At 37.3% G+C, this 24,401-nt stretch overlaps 19 non-coding genes across 19 annotated transcripts; all 19 read left to right on the forward strand.

The window, feature by feature from the left end:
• Positions 1 to 406: 406 nt before the first annotated feature.
• LOC131932116 (U2 spliceosomal RNA) lies at positions 407 to 599 on the forward strand. Its single transcript, XR_009384464.1, has one exon. It is a non-coding gene; the product is annotated as a U2 spliceosomal RNA (small nuclear RNA).
• A 1,099-nt stretch (positions 600 to 1,698) lies between these two features.
• LOC131932128 (U2 spliceosomal RNA) lies at positions 1,699 to 1,891 on the forward strand. Its single transcript, XR_009384475.1, has one exon. It is a non-coding gene; the product is annotated as a U2 spliceosomal RNA (small nuclear RNA).
• Positions 1,892 to 2,989: 1,098 nt separating this feature from the next.
• LOC131932133 (U2 spliceosomal RNA) lies at positions 2,990 to 3,182 on the forward strand. Its single transcript, XR_009384480.1, has one exon. It is a non-coding gene; the product is annotated as a U2 spliceosomal RNA (small nuclear RNA).
• Positions 3,183 to 4,281: 1,099 nt separating this feature from the next.
• Positions 4,282 to 4,474, forward strand: LOC131932134 (U2 spliceosomal RNA). Its single transcript, XR_009384481.1, has one exon. It is a non-coding gene; the product is annotated as a U2 spliceosomal RNA (small nuclear RNA).
• A 1,099-nt stretch (positions 4,475 to 5,573) lies between these two features.
• LOC131932135 (U2 spliceosomal RNA) lies at positions 5,574 to 5,766 on the forward strand. Its single transcript, XR_009384482.1, has one exon. It is a non-coding gene; the product is annotated as a U2 spliceosomal RNA (small nuclear RNA).
• A 1,098-nt stretch (positions 5,767 to 6,864) lies between these two features.
• On the forward strand, positions 6,865 to 7,057 carry LOC131932117 (U2 spliceosomal RNA). Its single transcript, XR_009384465.1, has one exon. It is a non-coding gene; the product is annotated as a U2 spliceosomal RNA (small nuclear RNA).
• Positions 7,058 to 8,156: 1,099 nt separating this feature from the next.
• Positions 8,157 to 8,349, forward strand: LOC131932118 (U2 spliceosomal RNA). The gene has a single exon (XR_009384466.1). It is a non-coding gene; the product is annotated as a U2 spliceosomal RNA (small nuclear RNA).
• Positions 8,350 to 9,448: 1,099 nt separating this feature from the next.
• On the forward strand, positions 9,449 to 9,641 carry LOC131932119 (U2 spliceosomal RNA). The gene has a single exon (XR_009384467.1). It is a non-coding gene; the product is annotated as a U2 spliceosomal RNA (small nuclear RNA).
• A 1,098-nt stretch (positions 9,642 to 10,739) lies between these two features.
• On the forward strand, positions 10,740 to 10,934 carry LOC131932132 (U2 spliceosomal RNA). Its single transcript, XR_009384479.1, has one exon. It is a non-coding gene; the product is annotated as a U2 spliceosomal RNA (small nuclear RNA).
• A 1,099-nt stretch (positions 10,935 to 12,033) lies between these two features.
• Positions 12,034 to 12,226, forward strand: LOC131932120 (U2 spliceosomal RNA). The gene has a single exon (XR_009384468.1). It is a non-coding gene; the product is annotated as a U2 spliceosomal RNA (small nuclear RNA).
• A 1,098-nt stretch (positions 12,227 to 13,324) lies between these two features.
• LOC131932121 (U2 spliceosomal RNA) lies at positions 13,325 to 13,517 on the forward strand. Its single transcript, XR_009384469.1, has one exon. It is a non-coding gene; the product is annotated as a U2 spliceosomal RNA (small nuclear RNA).
• Positions 13,518 to 14,615: 1,098 nt separating this feature from the next.
• On the forward strand, positions 14,616 to 14,808 carry LOC131932122 (U2 spliceosomal RNA). Its single transcript, XR_009384470.1, has one exon. It is a non-coding gene; the product is annotated as a U2 spliceosomal RNA (small nuclear RNA).
• A 1,098-nt stretch (positions 14,809 to 15,906) lies between these two features.
• LOC131932123 (U2 spliceosomal RNA) lies at positions 15,907 to 16,099 on the forward strand. Its single transcript, XR_009384471.1, has one exon. It is a non-coding gene; the product is annotated as a U2 spliceosomal RNA (small nuclear RNA).
• A 1,098-nt stretch (positions 16,100 to 17,197) lies between these two features.
• On the forward strand, positions 17,198 to 17,390 carry LOC131932125 (U2 spliceosomal RNA). Its single transcript, XR_009384472.1, has one exon. It is a non-coding gene; the product is annotated as a U2 spliceosomal RNA (small nuclear RNA).
• Positions 17,391 to 18,488: 1,098 nt separating this feature from the next.
• Positions 18,489 to 18,681, forward strand: LOC131932126 (U2 spliceosomal RNA). Its single transcript, XR_009384473.1, has one exon. It is a non-coding gene; the product is annotated as a U2 spliceosomal RNA (small nuclear RNA).
• Positions 18,682 to 19,779: 1,098 nt separating this feature from the next.
• Positions 19,780 to 19,972, forward strand: LOC131932127 (U2 spliceosomal RNA). The gene has a single exon (XR_009384474.1). It is a non-coding gene; the product is annotated as a U2 spliceosomal RNA (small nuclear RNA).
• Positions 19,973 to 21,070: 1,098 nt separating this feature from the next.
• LOC131932129 (U2 spliceosomal RNA) lies at positions 21,071 to 21,263 on the forward strand. The gene has a single exon (XR_009384476.1). It is a non-coding gene; the product is annotated as a U2 spliceosomal RNA (small nuclear RNA).
• A 1,099-nt stretch (positions 21,264 to 22,362) lies between these two features.
• On the forward strand, positions 22,363 to 22,555 carry LOC131932130 (U2 spliceosomal RNA). The gene has a single exon (XR_009384477.1). It is a non-coding gene; the product is annotated as a U2 spliceosomal RNA (small nuclear RNA).
• Positions 22,556 to 23,653: 1,098 nt separating this feature from the next.
• On the forward strand, positions 23,654 to 23,846 carry LOC131932131 (U2 spliceosomal RNA). Its single transcript, XR_009384478.1, has one exon. It is a non-coding gene; the product is annotated as a U2 spliceosomal RNA (small nuclear RNA).
• Positions 23,847 to 24,401: the final 555 nt, after the last annotated feature.

The raw sequence follows: 24,401 nt of genomic DNA on the forward strand, positions 1-24,401 counted from the left end.
TATACCTTTTTAACGTTGGCTTGTTCCACAGCGCTAGTCGCCTTGCGCCGCCCGCCAAAGACGTAAAACAACAGGGCGTTGATCGATTCGATATACATCAAGGCGGCGCGGGCGTCAAGGGAAGCCACTATTACGACGTTAAGGTAAGGCGCTATATTTTTTTCCTTGTTTGAGTTTTAGAAATTCATAATGTTACTTGTTTCATTGATTTCGTTAACATTCGCCTTTCCGCTTTGGCAGATTGTAAAACGCCCACCGCCTAACGGCCGTACGTCGCATGGGCGGCGATTTCTGCAATAAGGAATATTTTCGGTGTGCGGAATCGGATGAATATTTACGGAATCATTTCAGAGGAGCGGATAGGAAATTTTCCGGAATATGAGGCGTCGGTAGTCCAGTGACCGTTATCGCTTCTCGGCCTTTTGGCTAAGATCAAAGTGTAGTATCTGTTCTTATCAGCTTAATATCTGATACGTGGCTCATTGAGTCACTACGATATTAAACTGATTTTTGGTACTCGGCGGGATGCCCGGGGCTTGCTCCGCTCTCGCCACGGGTCGGCCCGGTATTGCAGTTCTTCCGGGAATGGCCCATTCAATTTCAATAATGTACGATTGGTCTCTCTCTCTCAATAAAAACAGCTCACTGCTGGTCAGTCAGAGTGATATGGTATTTATTCTATACCAGTCACTGTTTGCTTAAAATGTTAATCGTTTGAGCTGACCAGCACATTTTTTCTTTATTTGACGGTTCTCAAACGAACGGCAGCCGGTATAAAAACAGATATTTTTTTTTATATTTAAAATTTCTCTCCGCTCCTCTCCTTCGTTGTTTACTAATCTAAATTATGTTTTAAAAATCATTTGTCATGGCCAGTATGTGTCAAAATATCACACTTCTGTCCACACAGGACCAGTATTAATTTCACTTTAATATAAAGAAAATAGAAATTTAAATGTAAATTTTTAAAAGTTATTTCAATTTAAAAAAACAAAAATTCATTTTTATTTTTAAACTGACGTACATTGTTACGTACATTGTTTAATGTATTCTTTCCTTCAACGATTTGCATATATCTTGATCCTAATTGATTTCAAAATGTTAAATGAAACATTACAATCAGCAGAATATTAATAACAATGATCCGTTTAAGAAAAAAAAATATAAATAAAAAAAAAAAAAAAAAAAAAATCTAAATTTACAAATTTAAATTTTGTGGTTTTGTTCCGCATCTTTTCTCCTGCCGACCTCACGTCACCTTTTTGTATTCTTTTTCTTTCTCAGTCTCTTCCTATACCTTTTTAACGTTGGCTTGTTCCACAGCGCTAGTCGCCTTGCGCCGCCCGCCAAAGACGTAAAACAACAGGGCGTTGATCGATTCGATATACATCAAGGCGGCGCGGGCGTCAAGGGAAGCCACTATTACGACGTTAAGGTAAGGCGCTATATTTTTTTCCTTGTTTGAGTTTTAGAAATTCATAATGTTACTTGTTTCATTGATTTCGTTAACATTCGCCTTTCCGCTTTGGCAGATTGTAAAACGCCCACCGCCTAACGGCCGTACGTCGCATGGGCGGCGATTTCTGCAATAAGGAATATTTTCGGTGTGCGGAATCGGATGAATATTTACGGAATCATTTCAGAGGAGCGGATAGGAAATTTTCCGGAATATGAGGCGTCGGTAGTCCAGTGACCGTTATCGCTTCTCGGCCTTTTGGCTAAGATCAAAGTGTAGTATCTGTTCTTATCAGCTTAATATCTGATACGTGGCTCATTGAGTCACTACGATATTAAACTGATTTTTGGTACTCGGCGGGATGCCCGGGGCTTGCTCCGCTCTCGCCACGGGTCGGCCCGGTATTGCAGTTCTTCCGGGAATGGCCCATTCAATTTCAATAATGTACGATTGGTCTCTCTCTCTCAATAAAAACAGCTCACTGCTGGTCAGTCAGAGTGATATGGTATTTATTCTATACCAGTCACTGTTTGCTTAAAATGTTAATCGTTTGAGCTGACCAGCACATTTTTTCTTTATTTGACGGTTCTCAAACGAACGGCAGCCGGTATAAAAACAGATATTTTTTTTTATATTTAAAATTTCTCTCCGCTCCTCTCCTTCGTTGTTTACTAATCTAAATTATGTTTTAAAAATCATTTGTCATGGCCAGTATGTGTCAAAATATCACACTTCTGTCCACACAGGACCAGTATTAATTTCACTTTAATATAAAGAAAATAGAAATTTAAATGTAAATTTTTAAAAGTTATTTCAATTTAAAAAAACAAAAATTCATTTTTATTTTTAAACTGACGTACATTGTTACGTACATTGTTTAATGTATTCTTTCCTTCAACGATTTGCATATATCTTGATCCTAATTGATTTCAAAATGTTAAATGAAACATTACAATCAGCAGAATATTAATAACAATGATCCGTTTAAGAAAAAAAAATATAAATAAAAAAAAAAAAAAAAAAAAATCTAAATTTACAAATTTAAATTTTGTGGTTTTGTTCCGCATCTTTTCTCCTGCCGACCTCACGTCACCTTTTTGTATTCTTTTTCTTTCTCAGTCTCTTCCTATACCTTTTTAACGTTGGCTTGTTCCACAGCGCTAGTCGCCTTGCGCCGCCCGCCAAAGACGTAAAACAACAGGGCGTTGATCGATTCGATATACATCAAGGCGGCGCGGGCGTCAAGGGAAGCCACTATTACGACGTTAAGGTAAGGCGCTATATTTTTTTCCTTGTTTGAGTTTTAGAAATTCATAATGTTACTTGTTTCATTGATTTCGTTAACATTCGCCTTTCCGCTTTGGCAGATTGTAAAACGCCCACCGCCTAACGGCCGTACGTCGCATGGGCGGCGATTTCTGCAATAAGGAATATTTTCGGTGTGCGGAATCGGATGAATATTTACGGAATCATTTCAGAGGAGCGGATAGGAAATTTTCCGGAATATGAGGCGTCGGTAGTCCAGTGACCGTTATCGCTTCTCGGCCTTTTGGCTAAGATCAAAGTGTAGTATCTGTTCTTATCAGCTTAATATCTGATACGTGGCTCATTGAGTCACTACGATATTAAACTGATTTTTGGTACTCGGCGGGATGCCCGGGGCTTGCTCCGCTCTCGCCACGGGTCGGCCCGGTATTGCAGTTCTTCCGGGAATGGCCCATTCAATTTCAATAATGTACGATTGGTCTCTCTCTCTCAATAAAAACAGCTCACTGCTGGTCAGTCAGAGTGATATGGTATTTATTCTATACCAGTCACTGTTTGCTTAAAATGTTAATCGTTTGAGCTGACCAGCACATTTTTTCTTTATTTGACGGTTCTCAAACGAACGGCAGCCGGTATAAAAACAGATATTTTTTTTTATATTTAAAATTTCTCTCCGCTCCTCTCCTTCGTTGTTTACTAATCTAAATTATGTTTTAAAAATCATTTGTCATGGCCAGTATGTGTCAAAATATCACACTTCTGTCCACACAGGACCAGTATTAATTTCACTTTAATATAAAGAAAATAGAAATTTAAATGTAAATTTTTAAAAGTTATTTCAATTTAAAAAAACAAAAATTCATTTTTATTTTTAAACTGACGTACATTGTTACGTACATTGTTTAATGTATTCTTTCCTTCAACGATTTGCATATATCTTGATCCTAATTGATTTCAAAATGTTAAATGAAACATTACAATCAGCAGAATATTAATAACAATGATCCGTTTAAGAAAAAAAAATATAAATAAAAAAAAAAAAAAAAAAAAAATCTAAATTTACAAATTTAAATTTTGTGGTTTTGTTCCGCATCTTTTCTCCTGCCGACCTCACGTCACCTTTTTGTATTCTTTTTCTTTCTCAGTCTCTTCCTATACCTTTTTAACGTTGGCTTGTTCCACAGCGCTAGTCGCCTTGCGCCGCCCGCCAAAGACGTAAAACAACAGGGCGTTGATCGATTCGATATACATCAAGGCGGCGCGGGCGTCAAGGGAAGCCACTATTACGACGTTAAGGTAAGGCGCTATATTTTTTTCCTTGTTTGAGTTTTAGAAATTCATAATGTTACTTGTTTCATTGATTTCGTTAACATTCGCCTTTCCGCTTTGGCAGATTGTAAAACGCCCACCGCCTAACGGCCGTACGTCGCATGGGCGGCGATTTCTGCAATAAGGAATATTTTCGGTGTGCGGAATCGGATGAATATTTACGGAATCATTTCAGAGGAGCGGATAGGAAATTTTCCGGAATATGAGGCGTCGGTAGTCCAGTGACCGTTATCGCTTCTCGGCCTTTTGGCTAAGATCAAAGTGTAGTATCTGTTCTTATCAGCTTAATATCTGATACGTGGCTCATTGAGTCACTACGATATTAAACTGATTTTTGGTACTCGGCGGGATGCCCGGGGCTTGCTCCGCTCTCGCCACGGGTCGGCCCGGTATTGCAGTTCTTCCGGGAATGGCCCATTCAATTTCAATAATGTACGATTGGTCTCTCTCTCTCAATAAAAACAGCTCACTGCTGGTCAGTCAGAGTGATATGGTATTTATTCTATACCAGTCACTGTTTGCTTAAAATGTTAATCGTTTGAGCTGACCAGCACATTTTTTCTTTATTTGACGGTTCTCAAACGAACGGCAGCCGGTATAAAAACAGATATTTTTTTTTATATTTAAAATTTCTCTCCGCTCCTCTCCTTCGTTGTTTACTAATCTAAATTATGTTTTAAAAATCATTTGTCATGGCCAGTATGTGTCAAAATATCACACTTCTGTCCACACAGGACCAGTATTAATTTCACTTTAATATAAAGAAAATAGAAATTTAAATGTAAATTTTTAAAAGTTATTTCAATTTAAAAAAACAAAAATTCATTTTTATTTTTAAACTGACGTACATTGTTACGTACATTGTTTAATGTATTCTTTCCTTCAACGATTTGCATATATCTTGATCCTAATTGATTTCAAAATGTTAAATGAAACATTACAATCAGCAGAATATTAATAACAATGATCCGTTTAAGAAAAAAAAATATAAATAAAAAAAAAAAAAAAAAAAAAATCTAAATTTACAAATTTAAATTTTGTGGTTTTGTTCCGCATCTTTTCTCCTGCCGACCTCACGTCACCTTTTTGTATTCTTTTTCTTTCTCAGTCTCTTCCTATACCTTTTTAACGTTGGCTTGTTCCACAGCGCTAGTCGCCTTGCGCCGCCCGCCAAAGACGTAAAACAACAGGGCGTTGATCGATTCGATATACATCAAGGCGGCGCGGGCGTCAAGGGAAGCCACTATTACGACGTTAAGGTAAGGCGCTATATTTTTTTCCTTGTTTGAGTTTTAGAAATTCATAATGTTACTTGTTTCATTGATTTCGTTAACATTCGCCTTTCCGCTTTGGCAGATTGTAAAACGCCCACCGCCTAACGGCCGTACGTCGCATGGGCGGCGATTTCTGCAATAAGGAATATTTTCGGTGTGCGGAATCGGATGAATATTTACGGAATCATTTCAGAGGAGCGGATAGGAAATTTTCCGGAATATGAGGCGTCGGTAGTCCAGTGACCGTTATCGCTTCTCGGCCTTTTGGCTAAGATCAAAGTGTAGTATCTGTTCTTATCAGCTTAATATCTGATACGTGGCTCATTGAGTCACTACGATATTAAACTGATTTTTGGTACTCGGCGGGATGCCCGGGGCTTGCTCCGCTCTCGCCACGGGTCGGCCCGGTATTGCAGTTCTTCCGGGAATGGCCCATTCAATTTCAATAATGTACGATTGGTCTCTCTCTCTCAATAAAAACAGCTCACTGCTGGTCAGTCAGAGTGATATGGTATTTATTCTATACCAGTCACTGTTTGCTTAAAATGTTAATCGTTTGAGCTGACCAGCACATTTTTTCTTTATTTGACGGTTCTCAAACGAACGGCAGCCGGTATAAAAACAGATATTTTTTTTTATATTTAAAATTTCTCTCCGCTCCTCTCCTTCGTTGTTTACTAATCTAAATTATGTTTTAAAAATCATTTGTCATGGCCAGTATGTGTCAAAATATCACACTTCTGTCCACACAGGACCAGTATTAATTTCACTTTAATATAAAGAAAATAGAAATTTAAATGTAAATTTTTAAAAGTTATTTCAATTTAAAAAAACAAAAATTCATTTTTATTTTTAAACTGACGTACATTGTTACGTACATTGTTTAATGTATTCTTTCCTTCAACGATTTGCATATATCTTGATCCTAATTGATTTCAAAATGTTAAATGAAACATTACAATCAGCAGAATATTAATAACAATGATCCGTTTAAGAAAAAAAAATATAAATAAAAAAAAAAAAAAAAAAAAATCTAAATTTACAAATTTAAATTTTGTGGTTTTGTTCCGCATCTTTTCTCCTGCCGACCTCACGTCACCTTTTTGTATTCTTTTTCTTTCTCAGTCTCTTCCTATACCTTTTTAACGTTGGCTTGTTCCACAGCGCTAGTCGCCTTGCGCCGCCCGCCAAAGACGTAAAACAACAGGGCGTTGATCGATTCGATATACATCAAGGCGGCGCGGGCGTCAAGGGAAGCCACTATTACGACGTTAAGGTAAGGCGCTATATTTTTTTCCTTGTTTGAGTTTTAGAAATTCATAATGTTACTTGTTTCATTGATTTCGTTAACATTCGCCTTTCCGCTTTGGCAGATTGTAAAACGCCCACCGCCTAACGGCCGTACGTCGCATGGGCGGCGATTTCTGCAATAAGGAATATTTTCGGTGTGCGGAATCGGATGAATATTTACGGAATCATTTCAGAGGAGCGGATAGGAAATTTTCCGGAATATGAGGCGTCGGTAGTCCAGTGACCGTTATCGCTTCTCGGCCTTTTGGCTAAGATCAAAGTGTAGTATCTGTTCTTATCAGCTTAATATCTGATACGTGGCTCATTGAGTCACTACGATATTAAACTGATTTTTGGTACTCGGCGGGATGCCCGGGGCTTGCTCCGCTCTCGCCACGGGTCGGCCCGGTATTGCAGTTCTTCCGGGAATGGCCCATTCAATTTCAATAATGTACGATTGGTCTCTCTCTCTCAATAAAAACAGCTCACTGCTGGTCAGTCAGAGTGATATGGTATTTATTCTATACCAGTCACTGTTTGCTTAAAATGTTAATCGTTTGAGCTGACCAGCACATTTTTTCTTTATTTGACGGTTCTCAAACGAACGGCAGCCGGTATAAAAACAGATATTTTTTTTTATATTTAAAATTTCTCTCCGCTCCTCTCCTTCGTTGTTTACTAATCTAAATTATGTTTTAAAAATCATTTGTCATGGCCAGTATGTGTCAAAATATCACACTTCTGTCCACACAGGACCAGTATTAATTTCACTTTAATATAAAGAAAATAGAAATTTAAATGTAAATTTTTAAAAGTTATTTCAATTTAAAAAAACAAAAATTCATTTTTATTTTTAAACTGACGTACATTGTTACGTACATTGTTTAATGTATTCTTTCCTTCAACGATTTGCATATATCTTGATCCTAATTGATTTCAAAATGTTAAATGAAACATTACAATCAGCAGAATATTAATAACAATGATCCGTTTAAGAAAAAAAAATATAAATAAAAAAAAAAAAAAAAAAAAAATCTAAATTTACAAATTTAAATTTTGTGGTTTTGTTCCGCATCTTTTCTCCTGCCGACCTCACGTCACCTTTTTGTATTCTTTTTCTTTCTCAGTCTCTTCCTATACCTTTTTAACGTTGGCTTGTTCCACAGCGCTAGTCGCCTTGCGCCGCCCGCCAAAGACGTAAAACAACAGGGCGTTGATCGATTCGATATACATCAAGGCGGCGCGGGCGTCAAGGGAAGCCACTATTACGACGTTAAGGTAAGGCGCTATATTTTTTTCCTTGTTTGAGTTTTAGAAATTCATAATGTTACTTGTTTCATTGATTTCGTTAACATTCGCCTTTCCGCTTTGGCAGATTGTAAAACGCCCACCGCCTAACGGCCGTACGTCGCATGGGCGGCGATTTCTGCAATAAGGAATATTTTCGGTGTGCGGAATCGGATGAATATTTACGGAATCATTTCAGAGGAGCGGATAGGAAATTTTCCGGAATATGAGGCGTCGGTAGTCCAGTGACCGTTATCGCTTCTCGGCCTTTTGGCTAAGATCAAAGTGTAGTATCTGTTCTTATCAGCTTAATATCTGATACGTGGCTCATTGAGTCACTACGATATTAAACTGATTTTTGGTACTCGGCGGGATGCCCGGGGCTTGCTCCGCTCTCGCCACGGGTCGGCCCGGTATTGCAGTTCTTCCGGGAATGGCCCATTCAATTTCAATAATGTACGATTGGTCTCTCTCTCTCAATAAAAACAGCTCACTGCTGGTCAGTCAGAGTGATATGGTATTTATTCTATACCAGTCACTGTTTGCTTAAAATGTTAATCGTTTGAGCTGACCAGCACATTTTTTCTTTATTTGACGGTTCTCAAACGAACGGCAGCCGGTATAAAAACAGATATTTTTTTTTATATTTAAAATTTCTCTCCGCTCCTCTCCTTCGTTGTTTACTAATCTAAATTATGTTTTAAAAATCATTTGTCATGGCCAGTATGTGTCAAAATATCACACTTCTGTCCACACAGGACCAGTATTAATTTCACTTTAATATAAAGAAAATAGAAATTTAAATGTAAATTTTTAAAAGTTATTTCAATTTAAAAAAACAAAAATTCATTTTTATTTTTAAACTGACGTACATTGTTACGTACATTGTTTAATGTATTCTTTCCTTCAACGATTTGCATATATCTTGATCCTAATTGATTTCAAAATGTTAAATGAAACATTACAATCAGCAGAATATTAATAACAATGATCCGTTTAAGAAAAAAAAATATAAATAAAAAAAAAAAAAAAAAAAAAATCTAAATTTACAAATTTAAATTTTGTGGTTTTGTTCCGCATCTTTTCTCCTGCCGACCTCACGTCACCTTTTTGTATTCTTTTTCTTTCTCAGTCTCTTCCTATACCTTTTTAACGTTGGCTTGTTCCACAGCGCTAGTCGCCTTGCGCCGCCCGCCAAAGACGTAAAACAACAGGGCGTTGATCGATTCGATATACATCAAGGCGGCGCGGGCGTCAAGGGAAGCCACTATTACGACGTTAAGGTAAGGCGCTATATTTTTTTCCTTGTTTGAGTTTTAGAAATTCATAATGTTACTTGTTTCATTGATTTCGTTAACATTCGCCTTTCCGCTTTGGCAGATTGTAAAACGCCCACCGCCTAACGGCCGTACGTCGCATGGGCGGCGATTTCTGCAATAAGGAATATTTTCGGTGTGCGGAATCGGATGAATATTTACGGAATCATTTCAGAGGAGCGGATAGGAAATTTTCCGGAATATGAGGCGTCGGTAGTCCAGTGACCGTTATCGCTTCTCGGCCTTTTGGCTAAGATCAAAGTGTAGTATCTGTTCTTATCAGCTTAATATCTGATACGTGGCTCATTGAGTCACTACGATATTAAACTGATTTTTGGTACTCGGCGGGATGCCCGGGGCTTGCTCCGCTCTCGCCACGGGTCGGCCCGGTATTGCAGTTCTTCCGGGAATGGCCCATTCAATTTCAATAATGTACGATTGGTCTCTCTCTCTCAATAAAAACAGCTCACTGCTGGTCAGTCAGAGTGATATGGTATTTATTCTATACCAGTCACTGTTTGCTTAAAATGTTAATCGTTTGAGCTGACCAGCACATTTTTTCTTTATTTGACGGTTCTCAAACGAACGGCAGCCGGTATAAAAACAGATATTTTTTTTTATATTTAAAATTTCTCTCCGCTCCTCTCCTTCGTTGTTTACTAATCTAAATTATGTTTTAAAAATCATTTGTCATGGCCAGTATGTGTCAAAATATCACACTTCTGTCCACACAGGACCAGTATTAATTTCACTTTAATATAAAGAAAATAGAAATTTAAATGTAAATTTTTAAAAGTTATTTCAATTTAAAAAAACAAAAATTCATTTTTATTTTTAAACTGACGTACATTGTTACGTACATTGTTTAATGTATTCTTTCCTTCAACGATTTGCATATATCTTGATCCTAATTGATTTCAAAATGTTAAATGAAACATTACAATCAGCAGAATATTAATAACAATGATCCGTTTAAGAAAAAAAAATATAAATAAAAAAAAAAAAAAAAAAAAATCTAAATTTACAAATTTAAATTTTGTGGTTTTGTTCCGCATCTTTTCTCCTGCCGACCTCACGTCACCTTTTTGTATTCTTTTTCTTTCTCAGTCTCTTCCTATACCTTTTTAACGTTGGCTTGTTCCACAGCGCTAGTCGCCTTGCGCCGCCCGCCAAAGACGTAAAACAACAGGGCGTTGATCGATTCGATATACATCAAGGCGGCGCGGGCGTCAAGGGAAGCCACTATTACGACGTTAAGGTAAGGCGCTATATTTTTTTCCTTGTTTGAGTTTTAGAAATTCATAATGTTACTTGTTTCATTGATTTCGTTAACATTCGCCTTTCCGCTTTGGCAGATTGTAAAACGCCCACCGCCTAACGGCCGTACGTCGCATGGGCGGCGATTTCTGCAATAAGGAATATTTTCGGTGTGCGGAATCGGATGAATATTTACGGAATCATTTCAGAGGAGCGGATAGGAAATTTTCCGGAATATGAGGCGTCGGTAGTCCAGTGACCGTTATCGCTTCTCTCGGCCTTTTGGCTAAGATCAAAGTGTAGTATCTGTTCTTATCAGCTTAATATCTGATACGTGGCTCATTGAGTCACTACGATATTAAACTGATTTTTGGTACTCGGCGGGATGCCCGGGGCTTGCTCCGCTCTCGCCACGGGTCGGCCCGGTATTGCAGTTCTTCCGGGAATGGCCCATTCAATTTCAATAATGTACGATTGGTCTCTCTCTCTCAATAAAAACAGCTCACTGCTGGTCAGTCAGAGTGATATGGTATTTATTCTATACCAGTCACTGTTTGCTTAAAATGTTAATCGTTTGAGCTGACCAGCACATTTTTTCTTTATTTGACGGTTCTCAAACGAACGGCAGCCGGTATAAAAACAGATATTTTTTTTTATATTTAAAATTTCTCTCCGCTCCTCTCCTTCGTTGTTTACTAATCTAAATTATGTTTTAAAAATCATTTGTCATGGCCAGTATGTGTCAAAATATCACACTTCTGTCCACACAGGACCAGTATTAATTTCACTTTAATATAAAGAAAATAGAAATTTAAATGTAAATTTTTAAAAGTTATTTCAATTTAAAAAAACAAAAATTCATTTTTATTTTTAAACTGACGTACATTGTTACGTACATTGTTTAATGTATTCTTTCCTTCAACGATTTGCATATATCTTGATCCTAATTGATTTCAAAATGTTAAATGAAACATTACAATCAGCAGAATATTAATAACAATGATCCGTTTAAGAAAAAAAAATATAAATAAAAAAAAAAAAAAAAAAAAAATCTAAATTTACAAATTTAAATTTTGTGGTTTTGTTCCGCATCTTTTCTCCTGCCGACCTCACGTCACCTTTTTGTATTCTTTTTCTTTCTCAGTCTCTTCCTATACCTTTTTAACGTTGGCTTGTTCCACAGCGCTAGTCGCCTTGCGCCGCCCGCCAAAGACGTAAAACAACAGGGCGTTGATCGATTCGATATACATCAAGGCGGCGCGGGCGTCAAGGGAAGCCACTATTACGACGTTAAGGTAAGGCGCTATATTTTTTTCCTTGTTTGAGTTTTAGAAATTCATAATGTTACTTGTTTCATTGATTTCGTTAACATTCGCCTTTCCGCTTTGGCAGATTGTAAAACGCCCACCGCCTAACGGCCGTACGTCGCATGGGCGGCGATTTCTGCAATAAGGAATATTTTCGGTGTGCGGAATCGGATGAATATTTACGGAATCATTTCAGAGGAGCGGATAGGAAATTTTCCGGAATATGAGGCGTCGGTAGTCCAGTGACCGTTATCGCTTCTCGGCCTTTTGGCTAAGATCAAAGTGTAGTATCTGTTCTTATCAGCTTAATATCTGATACGTGGCTCATTGAGTCACTACGATATTAAACTGATTTTTGGTACTCGGCGGGATGCCCGGGGCTTGCTCCGCTCTCGCCACGGGTCGGCCCGGTATTGCAGTTCTTCCGGGAATGGCCCATTCAATTTCAATAATGTACGATTGGTCTCTCTCTCTCAATAAAAACAGCTCACTGCTGGTCAGTCAGAGTGATATGGTATTTATTCTATACCAGTCACTGTTTGCTTAAAATGTTAATCGTTTGAGCTGACCAGCACATTTTTTCTTTATTTGACGGTTCTCAAACGAACGGCAGCCGGTATAAAAACAGATATTTTTTTTTATATTTAAAATTTCTCTCCGCTCCTCTCCTTCGTTGTTTACTAATCTAAATTATGTTTTAAAAATCATTTGTCATGGCCAGTATGTGTCAAAATATCACACTTCTGTCCACACAGGACCAGTATTAATTTCACTTTAATATAAAGAAAATAGAAATTTAAATGTAAATTTTTAAAAGTTATTTCAATTTAAAAAAACAAAAATTCATTTTTATTTTTAAACTGACGTACATTGTTACGTACATTGTTTAATGTATTCTTTCCTTCAACGATTTGCATATATCTTGATCCTAATTGATTTCAAAATGTTAAATGAAACATTACAATCAGCAGAATATTAATAACAATGATCCGTTTAAGAAAAAAAAATATAAATAAAAAAAAAAAAAAAAAAAAATCTAAATTTACAAATTTAAATTTTGTGGTTTTGTTCCGCATCTTTTCTCCTGCCGACCTCACGTCACCTTTTTGTATTCTTTTTCTTTCTCAGTCTCTTCCTATACCTTTTTAACGTTGGCTTGTTCCACAGCGCTAGTCGCCTTGCGCCGCCCGCCAAAGACGTAAAACAACAGGGCGTTGATCGATTCGATATACATCAAGGCGGCGCGGGCGTCAAGGGAAGCCACTATTACGACGTTAAGGTAAGGCGCTATATTTTTTTCCTTGTTTGAGTTTTAGAAATTCATAATGTTACTTGTTTCATTGATTTCGTTAACATTCGCCTTTCCGCTTTGGCAGATTGTAAAACGCCCACCGCCTAACGGCCGTACGTCGCATGGGCGGCGATTTCTGCAATAAGGAATATTTTCGGTGTGCGGAATCGGATGAATATTTACGGAATCATTTCAGAGGAGCGGATAGGAAATTTTCCGGAATATGAGGCGTCGGTAGTCCAGTGACCGTTATCGCTTCTCGGCCTTTTGGCTAAGATCAAAGTGTAGTATCTGTTCTTATCAGCTTAATATCTGATACGTGGCTCATTGAGTCACTACGATATTAAACTGATTTTTGGTACTCGGCGGGATGCCCGGGGCTTGCTCCGCTCTCGCCACGGGTCGGCCCGGTATTGCAGTTCTTCCGGGAATGGCCCATTCAATTTCAATAATGTACGATTGGTCTCTCTCTCTCAATAAAAACAGCTCACTGCTGGTCAGTCAGAGTGATATGGTATTTATTCTATACCAGTCACTGTTTGCTTAAAATGTTAATCGTTTGAGCTGACCAGCACATTTTTTCTTTATTTGACGGTTCTCAAACGAACGGCAGCCGGTATAAAAACAGATATTTTTTTTTATATTTAAAATTTCTCTCCGCTCCTCTCCTTCGTTGTTTACTAATCTAAATTATGTTTTAAAAATCATTTGTCATGGCCAGTATGTGTCAAAATATCACACTTCTGTCCACACAGGACCAGTATTAATTTCACTTTAATATAAAGAAAATAGAAATTTAAATGTAAATTTTTAAAAGTTATTTCAATTTAAAAAAACAAAAATTCATTTTTATTTTTAAACTGACGTACATTGTTACGTACATTGTTTAATGTATTCTTTCCTTCAACGATTTGCATATATCTTGATCCTAATTGATTTCAAAATGTTAAATGAAACATTACAATCAGCAGAATATTAATAACAATGATCCGTTTAAGAAAAAAAAATATAAATAAAAAAAAAAAAAAAAAAAAATCTAAATTTACAAATTTAAATTTTGTGGTTTTGTTCCGCATCTTTTCTCCTGCCGACCTCACGTCACCTTTTTGTATTCTTTTTCTTTCTCAGTCTCTTCCTATACCTTTTTAACGTTGGCTTGTTCCACAGCGCTAGTCGCCTTGCGCCGCCCGCCAAAGACGTAAAACAACAGGGCGTTGATCGATTCGATATACATCAAGGCGGCGCGGGCGTCAAGGGAAGCCACTATTACGACGTTAAGGTAAGGCGCTATATTTTTTTCCTTGTTTGAGTTTTAGAAATTCATAATGTTACTTGTTTCATTGATTTCGTTAACATTCGCCTTTCCGCTTTGGCAGATTGTAAAACGCCCACCGCCTAACGGCCGTACGTCGCATGGGCGGCGATTTCTGCAATAAGGAATATTTTCGGTGTGCGGAATCGGATGAATATTTACGGAATCATTTCAGAGGAGCGGATAGGAAATTTTCCGGAATATGAGGCGTCGGTAGTCCAGTGACCGTTATCGCTTCTCGGCCTTTTGGCTAAGATCAAAGTGTAGTATCTGTTCTTATCAGCTTAATATCTGATACGTGGCTCATTGAGTCACTACGATATTAAACTGATTTTTGGTACTCGGCGGGATGCCCGGGGCTTGCTCCGCTCTCGCCACGGGTCGGCCCGGTATTGCAGTTCTTCCGGGAATGGCCCATTCAATTTCAATAATGTACGATTGGTCTCTCTCTCTCAATAAAAACAGCTCACTGCTGGTCAGTCAGAGTGATATGGTATTTATTCTATACCAGTCACTGTTTGCTTAAAATGTTAATCGTTTGAGCTGACCAGCACATTTTTTCTTTATTTGACGGTTCTCAAACGAACGGCAGCCGGTATAAAAACAGATATTTTTTTTTATATTTAAAATTTCTCTCCGCTCCTCTCCTTCGTTGTTTACTAATCTAAATTATGTTTTAAAAATCATTTGTCATGGCCAGTATGTGTCAAAATATCACACTTCTGTCCACACAGGACCAGTATTAATTTCACTTTAATATAAAGAAAATAGAAATTTAAATGTAAATTTTTAAAAGTTATTTCAATTTAAAAAAACAAAAATTCATTTTTATTTTTAAACTGACGTACATTGTTACGTACATTGTTTAATGTATTCTTTCCTTCAACGATTTGCATATATCTTGATCCTAATTGATTTCAAAATGTTAAATGAAACATTACAATCAGCAGAATATTAATAACAATGATCCGTTTAAGAAAAAAAAATATAAATAAAAAAAAAAAAAAAAAAAAATCTAAATTTACAAATTTAAATTTTGTGGTTTTGTTCCGCATCTTTTCTCCTGCCGACCTCACGTCACCTTTTTGTATTCTTTTTCTTTCTCAGTCTCTTCCTATACCTTTTTAACGTTGGCTTGTTCCACAGCGCTAGTCGCCTTGCGCCGCCCGCCAAAGACGTAAAACAACAGGGCGTTGATCGATTCGATATACATCAAGGCGGCGCGGGCGTCAAGGGAAGCCACTATTACGACGTTAAGGTAAGGCGCTATATTTTTTTCCTTGTTTGAGTTTTAGAAATTCATAATGTTACTTGTTTCATTGATTTCGTTAACATTCGCCTTTCCGCTTTGGCAGATTGTAAAACGCCCACCGCCTAACGGCCGTACGTCGCATGGGCGGCGATTTCTGCAATAAGGAATATTTTCGGTGTGCGGAATCGGATGAATATTTACGGAATCATTTCAGAGGAGCGGATAGGAAATTTTCCGGAATATGAGGCGTCGGTAGTCCAGTGACCGTTATCGCTTCTCGGCCTTTTGGCTAAGATCAAAGTGTAGTATCTGTTCTTATCAGCTTAATATCTGATACGTGGCTCATTGAGTCACTACGATATTAAACTGATTTTTGGTACTCGGCGGGATGCCCGGGGCTTGCTCCGCTCTCGCCACGGGTCGGCCCGGTATTGCAGTTCTTCCGGGAATGGCCCATTCAATTTCAATAATGTACGATTGGTCTCTCTCTCTCAATAAAAACAGCTCACTGCTGGTCAGTCAGAGTGATATGGTATTTATTCTATACCAGTCACTGTTTGCTTAAAATGTTAATCGTTTGAGCTGACCAGCACATTTTTTCTTTATTTGACGGTTCTCAAACGAACGGCAGCCGGTATAAAAACAGATATTTTTTTTTATATTTAAAATTTCTCTCCGCTCCTCTCCTTCGTTGTTTACTAATCTAAATTATGTTTTAAAAATCATTTGTCATGGCCAGTATGTGTCAAAATATCACACTTCTGTCCACACAGGACCAGTATTAATTTCACTTTAATATAAAGAAAATAGAAATTTAAATGTAAATTTTTAAAAGTTATTTCAATTTAAAAAAACAAAAATTCATTTTTATTTTTAAACTGACGTACATTGTTACGTACATTGTTTAATGTATTCTTTCCTTCAACGATTTGCATATATCTTGATCCTAATTGATTTCAAAATGTTAAATGAAACATTACAATCAGCAGAATATTAATAACAATGATCCGTTTAAGAAAAAAAAATATAAATAAAAAAAAAAAAAAAAAAAAATCTAAATTTACAAATTTAAATTTTGTGGTTTTGTTCCGCATCTTTTCTCCTGCCGACCTCACGTCACCTTTTTGTATTCTTTTTCTTTCTCAGTCTCTTCCTATACCTTTTTAACGTTGGCTTGTTCCACAGCGCTAGTCGCCTTGCGCCGCCCGCCAAAGACGTAAAACAACAGGGCGTTGATCGATTCGATATACATCAAGGCGGCGCGGGCGTCAAGGGAAGCCACTATTACGACGTTAAGGTAAGGCGCTATATTTTTTTCCTTGTTTGAGTTTTAGAAATTCATAATGTTACTTGTTTCATTGATTTCGTTAACATTCGCCTTTCCGCTTTGGCAGATTGTAAAACGCCCACCGCCTAACGGCCGTACGTCGCATGGGCGGCGATTTCTGCAATAAGGAATATTTTCGGTGTGCGGAATCGGATGAATATTTACGGAATCATTTCAGAGGAGCGGATAGGAAATTTTCCGGAATATGAGGCGTCGGTAGTCCAGTGACCGTTATCGCTTCTCGGCCTTTTGGCTAAGATCAAAGTGTAGTATCTGTTCTTATCAGCTTAATATCTGATACGTGGCTCATTGAGTCACTACGATATTAAACTGATTTTTGGTACTCGGCGGGATGCCCGGGGCTTGCTCCGCTCTCGCCACGGGTCGGCCCGGTATTGCAGTTCTTCCGGGAATGGCCCATTCAATTTCAATAATGTACGATTGGTCTCTCTCTCTCAATAAAAACAGCTCACTGCTGGTCAGTCAGAGTGATATGGTATTTATTCTATACCAGTCACTGTTTGCTTAAAATGTTAATCGTTTGAGCTGACCAGCACATTTTTTCTTTATTTGACGGTTCTCAAACGAACGGCAGCCGGTATAAAAACAGATATTTTTTTTTATATTTAAAATTTCTCTCCGCTCCTCTCCTTCGTTGTTTACTAATCTAAATTATGTTTTAAAAATCATTTGTCATGGCCAGTATGTGTCAAAATATCACACTTCTGTCCACACAGGACCAGTATTAATTTCACTTTAATATAAAGAAAATAGAAATTTAAATGTAAATTTTTAAAAGTTATTTCAATTTAAAAAAACAAAAATTCATTTTTATTTTTAAACTGACGTACATTGTTACGTACATTGTTTAATGTATTCTTTCCTTCAACGATTTGCATATATCTTGATCCTAATTGATTTCAAAATGTTAAATGAAACATTACAATCAGCAGAATATTAATAACAATGATCCGTTTAAGAAAAAAAAATATAAATAAAAAAAAAAAAAAAAAAAAATCTAAATTTACAAATTTAAATTTTGTGGTTTTGTTCCGCATCTTTTCTCCTGCCGACCTCACGTCACCTTTTTGTATTCTTTTTCTTTCTCAGTCTCTTCCTATACCTTTTTAACGTTGGCTTGTTCCACAGCGCTAGTCGCCTTGCGCCGCCCGCCAAAGACGTAAAACAACAGGGCGTTGATCGATTCGATATACATCAAGGCGGCGCGGGCGTCAAGGGAAGCCACTATTACGACGTTAAGGTAAGGCGCTATATTTTTTTCCTTGTTTGAGTTTTAGAAATTCATAATGTTACTTGTTTCATTGATTTCGTTAACATTCGCCTTTCCGCTTTGGCAGATTGTAAAACGCCCACCGCCTAACGGCCGTACGTCGCATGGGCGGCGATTTCTGCAATAAGGAATATTTTCGGTGTGCGGAATCGGATGAATATTTACGGAATCATTTCAGAGGAGCGGATAGGAAATTTTCCGGAATATGAGGCGTCGGTAGTCCAGTGACCGTTATCGCTTCTCGGCCTTTTGGCTAAGATCAAAGTGTAGTATCTGTTCTTATCAGCTTAATATCTGATACGTGGCTCATTGAGTCACTACGATATTAAACTGATTTTTGGTACTCGGCGGGATGCCCGGGGCTTGCTCCGCTCTCGCCACGGGTCGGCCCGGTATTGCAGTTCTTCCGGGAATGGCCCATTCAATTTCAATAATGTACGATTGGTCTCTCTCTCTCAATAAAAACAGCTCACTGCTGGTCAGTCAGAGTGATATGGTATTTATTCTATACCAGTCACTGTTTGCTTAAAATGTTAATCGTTTGAGCTGACCAGCACATTTTTTCTTTATTTGACGGTTCTCAAACGAACGGCAGCCGGTATAAAAACAGATATTTTTTTTTATATTTAAAATTTCTCTCCGCTCCTCTCCTTCGTTGTTTACTAATCTAAATTATGTTTTAAAAATCATTTGTCATGGCCAGTATGTGTCAAAATATCACACTTCTGTCCACACAGGACCAGTATTAATTTCACTTTAATATAAAGAAAATAGAAATTTAAATGTAAATTTTTAAAAGTTATTTCAATTTAAAAAAACAAAAATTCATTTTTATTTTTAAACTGACGTACATTGTTACGTACATTGTTTAATGTATTCTTTCCTTCAACGATTTGCATATATCTTGATCCTAATTGATTTCAAAATGTTAAATGAAACATTACAATCAGCAGAATATTAATAACAATGATCCGTTTAAGAAAAAAAAATATAAATAAAAAAAAAAAAAAAAAAAAATCTAAATTTACAAATTTAAATTTTGTGGTTTTGTTCCGCATCTTTTCTCCTGCCGACCTCACGTCACCTTTTTGTATTCTTTTTCTTTCTCAGTCTCTTCCTATACCTTTTTAACGTTGGCTTGTTCCACAGCGCTAGTCGCCTTGCGCCGCCCGCCAAAGACGTAAAACAACAGGGCGTTGATCGATTCGATATACATCAAGGCGGCGCGGGCGTCAAGGGAAGCCACTATTACGACGTTAAGGTAAGGCGCTATATTTTTTTCCTTGTTTGAGTTTTAGAAATTCATAATGTTACTTGTTTCATTGATTTCGTTAACATTCGCCTTTCCGCTTTGGCAGATTGTAAAACGCCCACCGCCTAACGGCCGTACGTCGCATGGGCGGCGATTTCTGCAATAAGGAATATTTTCGGTGTGCGGAATCGGATGAATATTTACGGAATCATTTCAGAGGAGCGGATAGGAAATTTTCCGGAATATGAGGCGTCGGTAGTCCAGTGACCGTTATCGCTTCTCGGCCTTTTGGCTAAGATCAAAGTGTAGTATCTGTTCTTATCAGCTTAATATCTGATACGTGGCTCATTGAGTCACTACGATATTAAACTGATTTTTGGTACTCGGCGGGATGCCCGGGGCTTGCTCCGCTCTCGCCACGGGTCGGCCCGGTATTGCAGTTCTTCCGGGAATGGCCCATTCAATTTCAATAATGTACGATTGGTCTCTCTCTCTCAATAAAAACAGCTCACTGCTGGTCAGTCAGAGTGATATGGTATTTATTCTATACCAGTCACTGTTTGCTTAAAATGTTAATCGTTTGAGCTGACCAGCACATTTTTTCTTTATTTGACGGTTCTCAAACGAACGGCAGCCGGTATAAAAACAGATATTTTTTTTTATATTTAAAATTTCTCTCCGCTCCTCTCCTTCGTTGTTTACTAATCTAAATTATGTTTTAAAAATCATTTGTCATGGCCAGTATGTGTCAAAATATCACACTTCTGTCCACACAGGACCAGTATTAATTTCACTTTAATATAAAGAAAATAGAAATTTAAATGTAAATTTTTAAAAGTTATTTCAATTTAAAAAAACAAAAATTCATTTTTATTTTTAAACTGACGTACATTGTTACGTACATTGTTTAATGTATTCTTTCCTTCAACGATTTGCATATATCTTGATCCTAATTGATTTCAAAATGTTAAATGAAACATTACAATCAGCAGAATATTAATAACAATGATCCGTTTAAGAAAAAAAAATATAAATAAAAAAAAAAAAAAAAAAAAATCTAAATTTACAAATTTAAATTTTGTGGTTTTGTTCCGCATCTTTTCTCCTGCCGACCTCACGTCACCTTTTTGTATTCTTTTTCTTTCTCAGTCTCTTCCTATACCTTTTTAACGTTGGCTTGTTCCACAGCGCTAGTCGCCTTGCGCCGCCCGCCAAAGACGTAAAACAACAGGGCGTTGATCGATTCGATATACATCAAGGCGGCGCGGGCGTCAAGGGAAGCCACTATTACGACGTTAAGGTAAGGCGCTATATTTTTTTCCTTGTTTGAGTTTTAGAAATTCATAATGTTACTTGTTTCATTGATTTCGTTAACATTCGCCTTTCCGCTTTGGCAGATTGTAAAACGCCCACCGCCTAACGGCCGTACGTCGCATGGGCGGCGATTTCTGCAATAAGGAATATTTTCGGTGTGCGGAATCGGATGAATATTTACGGAATCATTTCAGAGGAGCGGATAGGAAATTTTCCGGAATATGAGGCGTCGGTAGTCCAGTGACCGTTATCGCTTCTCGGCCTTTTGGCTAAGATCAAAGTGTAGTATCTGTTCTTATCAGCTTAATATCTGATACGTGGCTCATTGAGTCACTACGATATTAAACTGATTTTTGGTACTCGGCGGGATGCCCGGGGCTTGCTCCGCTCTCGCCACGGGTCGGCCCGGTATTGCAGTTCTTCCGGGAATGGCCCATTCAATTTCAATAATGTACGATTGGTCTCTCTCTCTCAATAAAAACAGCTCACTGCTGGTCAGTCAGAGTGATATGGTATTTATTCTATACCAGTCACTGTTTGCTTAAAATGTTAATCGTTTGAGCTGACCAGCACATTTTTTCTTTATTTGACGGTTCTCAAACGAACGGCAGCCGGTATAAAAACAGATATTTTTTTTTATATTTAAAATTTCTCTCCGCTCCTCTCCTTCGTTGTTTACTAATCTAAATTATGTTTTAAAAATCATTTGTCATGGCCAGTATGTGTCAAAATATCACACTTCTGTCCACACAGGACCAGTATTAATTTCACTTTAATATAAAGAAAATAGAAATTTAAATGTAAATTTTTAAAAGTTATTTCAATTTAAAAAAACAAAAATTCATTTTTATTTTTAAACTGACGTACATTGTTACGTACATTGTTTAATGTATTCTTTCCTTCAACGATTTGCATATATCTTGATCCTAATTGATTTCAAAATGTTAAATGAAACATTACAATCAGCAGAATATTAATAACAATGATCCGTTTAAGAAAAAAAAATATAAATAAAAAAAAAAAAAAAAAAAAAATCTAAATTTACAAATTTAAATTTTGTGGTTTTGTTCCGCATCTTTTCTCCTGCCGACCTCACGTCACCTTTTTGTATTCTTTTTCTTTCTCAGTCTCTTCCTATACCTTTTTAACGTTGGCTTGTTCCACAGCGCTAGTCGCCTTGCGCCGCCCGCCAAAGACGTAAAACAACAGGGCGTTGATCGATTCGATATACATCAAGGCGGCGCGGGCGTCAAGGGAAGCCACTATTACGACGTTAAGGTAAGGCGCTATATTTTTTTCCTTGTTTGAGTTTTAGAAATTCATAATGTTACTTGTTTCATTGATTTCGTTAACATTCGCCTTTCCGCTTTGGCAGATTGTAAAACGCCCACCGCCTAACGGCCGTACGTCGCATGGGCGGCGATTTCTGCAATAAGGAATATTTTCGGTGTGCGGAATCGGATGAATATTTACGGAATCATTTCAGAGGAGCGGATAGGAAATTTTCCGGAATATGAGGCGTCGGTAGTCCAGTGACCGTTATCGCTTCTCGGCCTTTTGGCTAAGATCAAAGTGTAGTATCTGTTCTTATCAGCTTAATATCTGATACGTGGCTCATTGAGTCACTACGATATTAAACTGATTTTTGGTACTCGGCGGGATGCCCGGGGCTTGCTCCGCTCTCGCCACGGGTCGGCCCGGTATTGCAGTTCTTCCGGGAATGGCCCATTCAATTTCAATAATGTACGATTGGTCTCTCTCTCTCAATAAAAACAGCTCACTGCTGGTCAGTCAGAGTGATATGGTATTTATTCTATACCAGTCACTGTTTGCTTAAAATGTTAATCGTTTGAGCTGACCAGCACATTTTTTCTTTATTTGACGGTTCTCAAACGAACGGCAGCCGGTATAAAAACAGATATTTTTTTTTATATTTAAAATTTCTCTCCGCTCCTCTCCTTCGTTGTTTACTAATCTAAATTATGTTTTAAAAATCATTTGTCATGGCCAGTATGTGTCAAAATATCACACTTCTGTCCACACAGGACCAGTATTAATTTCACTTTAATATAAAGAAAATAGAAATTTAAATGTAAATTTTTAAAAGTTATTTCAATTTAAAAAAACAAAAATTCATTTTTATTTTTAAACTGACGTACATTGTTACGTACATTGTTTAATGTATTCTTTCCTTCAACGATTTGCATATATCTTGATCCTAATTGATTTCAAAATGTTAAATGAAACATTACAATCAGCAGAATATTAATAACAATGATCCGTTTAAGAAAAAAAAATATAAATAAAAAAAAAAAAAAAAAAAAATCTAAATTTACAAATTTAAATTTTGTGGTTTTGTTCCGCATCTTTTCTCCTGCCGACCTCACGTCACCTTTTTGTATTCTTTTTCTTTCTCAGTCTCTTCCTATACCTTTTTAACGTTGGCTTGTTCCACAGCGCTAGTCGCCTTGCGCCGCCCGCCAAAGACGTAAAACAACAGGGCGTTGATCGATTCGATATACATCAAGGCGGCGCGGGCGTCAAGGGAAGCCACTATTACGACGTTAAGGTAAGGCGCTATATTTTTTTCCTTGTTTGAGTTTTAGAAATTCATAATGTTACTTGTTTCATTGATTTCGTTAACATTCGCCTTTCCGCTTTGGCAGATTGTAAAACGCCCACCGCCTAACGGCCGTACGTCGCATGGGCGGCGATTTCTGCAATAAGGAATATTTTCGGTGTGCGGAATCGGATGAATATTTACGGAATCATTTCAGAGGAGCGGATAGGAAATTTTCCGGAATATGAGGCGTCGGTAGTCCAGTGACCGTTATCGCTTCTCGGCCTTTTGGCTAAGATCAAAGTGTAGTATCTGTTCTTATCAGCTTAATATCTGATACGTGGCTCATTGAGTCACTACGATATTAAACTGATTTTTGGTACTCGGCGGGATGCCCGGGGCTTGCTCCGCTCTCGCCACGGGTCGGCCCGGTATTGCAGTTCTTCCGGGAATGGCCCATTCAATTTCAATAATGTACGATTGGTCTCTCTCTCTCAATAAAAACAGCTCACTGCTGGTCAGTCAGAGTGATATGGTATTTATTCTATACCAGTCACTGTTTGCTTAAAATGTTAATCGTTTGAGCTGACCAGCACATTTTTTCTTTATTTGACGGTTCTCAAACGAACGGCAGCCGGTATAAAAACAGATATTTTTTTTTATATTTAAAATTTCTCTCCGCTCCTCTCCTTCGTTGTTTACTAATCTAAATTATGTTTTAAAAATCATTTGTCATGGCCAGTATGTGTCAAAATATCACACTTCTGTCCACACAGGACCAGTATTAATTTCACTTTAATATAAAGAAAATAGAAATTTAAATGTAAATTTTTAAAAGTTATTTCAATTTAAAAAAACAAAAATTCATTTTTATTTTTAAACTGACGTACATTGTTACGTACATTGTTTAATGTATTCTTTCCTTCAACGATTTGCATATATCTTGATCCTAATTGATTTCAAAATGTTAAATGAAACATTACAATCAGCAGAATATTAATAACAATGATCCGTTTAAGA

The sequence above is a fragment of the Physella acuta genome, unplaced genomic scaffold (genome assembly GCF_028476545.2).
Source record: "Physella acuta isolate Inbredline_101_S28 unplaced genomic scaffold, ASM2847654v3 ptg002093l, whole genome shotgun sequence".
Classification (NCBI taxonomy): Eukaryota; Metazoa; Mollusca; class Gastropoda; family Physidae; genus Physella; species Physella acuta.